This window comes from Sceloporus occidentalis, unplaced genomic scaffold, assembly GCF_023333645.1.
Source record: "Sceloporus occidentalis isolate IW3139 unplaced genomic scaffold, rSceOcc1.0.p SCAF_12, whole genome shotgun sequence".
Taxonomy (NCBI): domain Eukaryota; kingdom Metazoa; phylum Chordata; class Lepidosauria; order Squamata; family Phrynosomatidae; genus Sceloporus; species Sceloporus occidentalis.
In genome coordinates, this window is record NW_028316992.1 from 4729071 (window position 1) to 4736401 (window position 7331).

The 7331-nt window shown below is 39.9% G+C and overlaps 1 pseudogene; it reads left to right on the forward strand.

Annotated features, from left to right (window-relative positions):
* Window positions 1-371: 371 nt before the first annotated feature.
* On the forward strand, window positions 372-1130 carry LOC149305218 (single-stranded DNA-binding protein 3-like; annotated as a pseudogene).
* Window positions 1131-7331: the final 6201 nt, after the last annotated feature.

Here is a 7331-nt window from a genome sequence, read left to right on the forward strand (position 1 = left end):
CCTGTTGCTATGATACTTTGAAAATATTGTCTGTTTTTAACTGTTCTATCGCTAATTGAATAAACTGTTACTTTGAAATATTGCTGTGGAAGTTTGAAAACTCTTTGAATCTTGTGTCAGTTTTCATCTTTACTGGCGGAGACAAGTTGGTCAAATGGCTTAAGATGAAGTAGCTGAACATTTTCATTCTTTTTAAAAAGAGAAATTCTCTGAAGTGTTTTAAGACAAATGGCACCACTGTGTTGTGAACTGTAATGCCTGCCTGAATATGAAAATCCACACATGAGAGTAGAATAAGAGGTGGAATGGTCAGTTAGCAATGCATTTTTACTTTACTTTTCTTTGTCTCTGATTTGAATGTGCCTTTAGGAATGGCACTGCTGGTATGTCCCCACCACTGTCCCTGTCCCCCCCACCCCCGTTCAATCTAGGACATATTGAGGAATAGATTCTGAGTCTTATTTCACAAAAGTATAACCTTTCCAAGCCTGGGGCATGTTCCCCAGTGCCAAATCTCTGAACACTTGGGAGGACCAATGCAAAGAATGAATCCTCCATGAGGAATGGGATCCATGGGTCCGAGATCACAGACTGATCTTTGGTTATCATTGCAGAACTATGGCGGTGGAATGAGACTTCCAGCCATCTCTCTAGAGCCTAGCATGCCAGAAATTGACATGGGTCTGGGAGCTGATAGACCATGGCCCTATCCAAGCAGTGCTAACTTCATTTCATACTCTTCTTCATCACCTGGTAGATACATGGGAGGCCCTGTTGGTGGAGGTCCTTCTGGAACATCCATCATACCTAGCCCTGCAGATCTGACAAATTTCAGTGACAACATTTACATGATGATTAATCCCATACTGCTTGGAGGCAGTTGGTCAAATTTCCCAACAGAACCAGGATCAGATGGCCCAATGGGAGTCATGGGTGGTATGGAGGCCCATCACATGAATGGACCATTAGGGTCAGGAGACATAAATGGATTTCCAAAAAATTCTCCAAACAACCTAACTGGCAATGGTAAACCTTCAGGCACTCCATGAGATGTTGGAGAACTGAGAGGCGATTTCCTCCATCCTTTCCAAAATGACAACTATTCTCCCAGCATGACAATGAGTATCTGATTTCCCTAATCCTTCATCCCACATTTTCTTCTCTAGGACAAAGCAAGGGTTGGCTGCCATTTGGAGAATCTGAAGAAATTATGCAAGAAAAGAAGCTAGGTGTGTTTGGCAGGGAGACATACAGAGCTGGGGATCCACCCTGATTTTTAGTTTCATGCAATAAAAAGGCTAAACTTTTTATTCCATTAAAAATGAAGGAGAAATCTTTAAAATATTTCAAGACAAAACAAGATCCTTCTTCTTCAGAAGGATTTGTTCTATGTACATGATATGTTTTTGTTTTTGGTTTTTTTGGGAATCAAATGAAAGTCTCTAGTATCCATTTCCAACCTCCTTTGCTTCATTATTCTTTTAAAACTGATGTATGTTTGTGCTATGCTACGCAAGGAAGCTAGTCTTGATATGAAATCTCATGTTGTTTCTGTAGCTATCTTTTTTAAAAAAATTAATGAAAACTGGACAGTTTTTAAAAAAGAAATCAGTGCAGGTTGTTCAGAAGGCCTTTCCTCTTTCCTCTACCCTTCTACTTTTCATTTGGTTAGTCTTTCCATTTGGTGTTTTGCAGTACAATGCTTTTCTCCAACAAGAAGATCCAAGTGGAAAAAATTTTCTCTGCCTCATTCTAAGTTGTAGAATGCAGCTGGTCCCCTTGTAGGATCACATCCTCAAAAAATACAGTTGTTTCCTTAATATCTGTGACAGTGGCGTGCACTATATTAGCCCCTTCTTCTCCAAATTGTAAAGATGTGTTATGAACTGCCTTTAAAAAAAACTGTAACAAAATTCCTTATGCTGTGGTGGGGGTTAGGATATTGAGGAGTATTATTTTTTAACATTGGGGAGGTATCAGTCCCCCAGAACTAAAATGAGTAGGCATTAAAAACTTGACCTGGGACTTGAAAACTGTGAGCACTGTTTTTGTTTCTGTTTGGTTAGTTTCAGTGATGTGATGTGATGTAATCTTATTAGGGTTTCATTGTATATCCTCTGGAACTGGAAGCAGATATTTTTAAGTAATTAATGTTAAAATGTATATTTGCTATTCTGTAGGCTCTCTTTCCCTCCTACTCTGTAATTAAAAACAATTAAAAAAATTTACCTTCTCATGGTAGAGGTGACTACAGAAAAGCATACCATGTATAGTGAAACTTGCAAGTGTTGAGATCTTTGCACATTACACTCTCTTGTAGCTCGTCTTTGTTTTATATAAAAAGGAAAAAAACTTAACTTCTGATCTATGTATTTCATATTATGAACACTTGTCTGACTCAGGGGTGTAGCTACAGGCAAGACAAAAAGAGGACATTGCTCTCCAGTAAGAATTCTGCTTGCTCCATTGAAACTTTCTTTCAGTTCCCAAATTTCTTCCATTGCAGAGAGTGAGGCACTGACAGTTACCCACACCTCTAACTTTTCTATATAATGCATTTGCATTCCCTTGGGAACTTTGTCTCTTCACTTTCTTTGGATGCCTAAGGTCAATTTCTTGTTATTCAACTGCCATTGTAAGTTATTTCAATGCTAGAAATTTGAGAGTGAAGTTTAACTTAATTTTTAAGGGAAGCAAATTTCTTAATGGGGGAAAATCCTTATTCCCCCACTCCCCTTAGCTACATCCCTGGTCTAACTGCTGCCAAAACTATGCCCATCAGACTAGCCTCACCTTCATCTTAAACTCCTTTTTACCCAGACAAAAACCAGGAAAATCCTATTGTGTCGAATTGCTAGTGTAGGGAATGCTAGCCCAAGATGTGTAGCCAAGAATCTCTCTAGGGGAATTTTAAGTAGCTTAATTAATTAATTAATTAATTAATGGGATAGCCACAATAGCCCATTGAGATCTTTCCCATATTTATACAGAAGTTGCTGCGAGTGATGCAGAATCAGAATTCCTCCAATGAATTGCATTTTAATAAAAGGGGAAATCACACAGCAAACCAACACTCACTCAAACATACAAGAACTATGGAAATGATAGGATGGGCTTCACTAAGGGATAGTTGCCAAAACTTGGTTGCTCCTTAGGATGTGGTCTCATGATGGAGATAATATGCAGCTGCTGGGAGCTCTTGGATAACAGTGCCAGCCATGGTTAGAAGAATACAGGAAGATGTGGGGTCCCCTTGCTCTCTGGTTAGCTTTTTCCTTTTTCTTCTAACAAAGAAAATTTAGGATCTTTTATAAGCCAAAATTGGCCTGAGGGTAAAGGTATTTAACCTGCATCAAAGAAGCCAGATTTATACTGTAAAGGATCATTTGGTCTGGCAATGTCTGGGGTGAGAATGAAGTTGTAACTTAGCGTTACCTGGCTTGTCCAGCAGAACATCCTACTTGTAATCACCTATCGTCCTGGTTCTGGAGGTGTCAAAGTTTCTCATTTGCAACTCCCAAACTCTTCTGTTGGGTGTGCTTATGGGACAGTGTGTACATGATCACTTGGCTTGGTAATTGTAGCTGCCCACAGTACAGAATCTATTTGGATCCATAGGGAGAATGTCCACATACCAAAATTCAGAAGATTTCAGTGCTGGTAACACTGGTTAGCTTGGTGGAGTGTGAGATGGCAAGACTGGAGAAGTGGCTTGAAGGAAACATTGGTAAACAAACTCTTCAGTGCTTTATGACACATAATCCAGATATAGATTTCTAAATGTTTCCCTCCTCATTTATATTTGCTTTCCCTTAGAATGGAAAAGTTAAGTTCTTCTGACCCTTATTTAGATATCAGCTTGCTGGCTACTCTGTGTGGGAAGTTTTAGATGTGTAACCCATCTCTCAGCTTCTGTTCCCTGTAAATAGTCTTCCAGTGGCATTACTGACTCAACAGGTACAGCAAAGAGCTGGAGAGTCAGATTGTGAAATCAATACACTTGAAATACTTATTTTTTCCAAGAGCTTTTCTCTAGTGACTTATTATCCCTGTGAATCACAGGCTCAGTAAAACTGGAACAGTAGCTACTAGTCCACCACTGAGTCTCTTCCTCTGCATCGTGGCAGATAGATGATGTCTGATTAGTAAATCATTCCAATTCCTAAGCAGATGGGTGGCCCAGCCTTGAACGTCAGAAGCAATGGAAATTCTCAGGCTCTTTTGGCAATCTGTTCGGCAGCCTGACTCTCCTTCTGTCTATCAGGTTCTTATATAATATTTAATCTTATGTTTCTCCAGCTGCACTTCAAACTTATCACATTGTTTTTCCATTTCCATTGGCCTGATGGGAATAACCGGCCTTCATCCTTCATGTCAAGCGTCCTTTCGCATATCTGTGATATTTTTCTTTGCAAAATATTTGCAAGTTCATTATTTGGGGGTTCACTAAAGTTCAGAACTCTCAGAAATGTCTTGTGTTGTGTCATAAAACCAATAATATTATCAGACGAGAAGCAATAGCCCTAAATTTCAGTGTATAGTACCAATAGTAAACTCGTCTGGCTGTGGATCCCATCCAATGTTACATGAGCAAGTCTTCCTTGCTCCTTCCCCCTGCACCTCACTGCATGCTTCTTGTTCTGAATGGCCCCCCCAAGTCTCCCAAGCAAATTTGGGGAGTGCGTAAGGGACTATATAGGGAAGTGGCACTCAGGGATCGTTGGATAAAACCCTGATTCTGATACTGAAATAACAGAGGACACTCAAGGAGAGGGGAAAGAGAGAAAATGTACAGATGAATGATAAATTGAAAGCAACTATAGTCCAATGTACCTTTATTGAATGTTGATGGTGAAAGCAAAGGGTAAGTGTTTGGCTTTGAAACGTAAAGTCATGATTGAACAGTATCTCAGTTATATACTAGCTAAGCACTTTGGCCTTGTAGCTATATTCAGCTCAGTAAAGGGGTAACATGTGGAGAAGGAAAGAAGAAATATAGTTAGTATAGCTTGGAGAAGCAACAAAGAAAATTAAAGAAAGGAGAGAGAGAAACGGAGACATGGAGAAGGAAAGCAAAGATAAATATTTTTGGAAAAGTGGGGAGGAGACATAAGGGGCTTTACAGATGAGGAGAAAGGGGTGGAAAAAGGACGGATGCCTGTAGCTTCAAATTCACAGTGGACAGATGGAACTACAAAAATTAATTATTACACTTGTGTTCCTTTAGTATTAAAAAAAAGAGGAATAAAAAGTGTTCTTACTTTCAGTCCAGTTCTAAATCGTTCACATATAAATAAGATGGTCCATTAAGTTGAATGGATGAATCACATAGTGCCATATCAAGCTGAGTGAATCTAGTATGTATAAGTCAGGCTGTCATGCTCCTTGGCGATTTATTAGATCAAGATTATTCATTTTTAATTAGCTCAAGAGTGCAAAGATTCTAGGCCTCTACTTGGGCCTGTTACAGACAGCCAAAATAAAGCTGCTTTGAGTCACAGTGGAGGTATGGTGTTTCAATGATGCATGCGTCCTAAGAGTCCAGAAGTTGCACCAAAGCCACGCTCCAGCCCTAAGGACTGGAGCGTGGCTTTGGTGTGGGTTCTGGACTCTTAGGACGCATGCAGCATTGAAACACCATACCTCCACTGTGACTCAAAGCAGCTTTATTTTGGCTGTCTGTAACAGGCCTTGCAGTCCAATGACATCTGGCAGGCTGCAAGGTGTCCGCCCCAGTTTTCATGATGACTAGAAGCATATCTGCTTGCTTAGCCTACCATAAAAAAATGGTTAAGGATGTGTAGAAGATGATTCACACACTGAACTAGTACAATGAGGCACTGGCTTCATGGGCAGCTTCAATTACCTTTGGTTTAAAATGGAGAGGATGGAATTTTCATTGGCTTTTACTTAGGGCCCGTACAGACAGGCCAAAATAAAGCTGCTTTGGGTCTCTTTGGAGGTATGCTGTTTAAATGACACATGCATCCTAAGAGGCCAGAAGCTGCACCATAGCTGTGCTCCAGTCCTTAGGACTGGAGCGTGACTTTGGCGTGGCTTCCGGCCTCTTAGGACGCATGCATAATTTAAATAGCATTCCTCCAAAGTTTCCCAAAGCAGCTTTATTTTTGCCTGTCTGTACAGGCCCATAGCTTCAGACATGTTATTTATTCCTCAGTTATGGACAAGATGGTCACAATTTTCATTTCAATGGCATGCAGTCACTATGTCTATCCTCCCATACATACATATACCCACCCAACCACCAACTAACCATTACTAGGCTATCTGTCCAGTGACTCTGCACTCTGTGGGTGCAACCCAGGCCTGGTGATGGAACCCCTTAAAGACAATGCAGATCATTTCCCACTTGAACTTATTTGTGTACTAAACATCCCATACAGACTAATATTGTATGACCACACATTTTTTTTATCTTAATGACAAAATTCTAACATACTATAACAGTAGAGATGAAGGAGAATTAGAACACTTATTATCACTAATCACTAAAACTAGGAAGTTGGGGTGGATAGGACCATGAAAAAGGGATGTTGTTTAAGAAGGAATTCCTTTTCCCTTGACTTTATAGAAGCTATATCCAGATAGATTTTTTTTTCCACATTTTGCTTTCTTAATTATTCTTCCTGCTGATTAACTCTTTTCATTTTGTCTTTATTTGAAGATACTTTATTTGAAGACACATGCTCAGCAAACAAAATGATGAACAGAAAGGCACTTGGGTCTTTGAGAGTCCATCGCACTTCAGAGTATCATATTGGCTTGGGGCTCAGGGGCTCAAGTTCTGTCTCTGTATTAGAAGATTGAAACCATACTTGTAAAAACGTTCTTAAACATTCAGTATTTTTTTAAGAACGTTATTGAATGAACCACAAACCAAACAGCTAAATCTTTTCCTTGGCCTTGAACAAATAAGGTTTCAGTTCAGAAGGACAAACTGTCACCTTTCCACTAAATGAAACTAGTGCAGGAGGTTGGACAAATGTTGTTTTTCCACAAAGCAAAGTTATCCAGCTCCTAGGCATGTCAGAAAGAATCCAGGGTTCTAAATACAAGTGTACACTGTAGGAAGCCAGCAGTGGTTTGAGCATTGGACAGATGAGTGAAATATCTGTCCGGAGATATTCTGGAGACTGGGGTTCAATTTCCAAACTATCTGGTTGACCTCCAGTGAGTAACATACTCTTATCCCCAGGAAAAAGAAAACATGGCAGGGTTGCCTTAGGGTTGCCACCACACCACACTGGCTTTCTAAAGAGTACATTTGTATTTACAATCTTGGATTCTTTCTGACATGTCTAGGAGTTGGA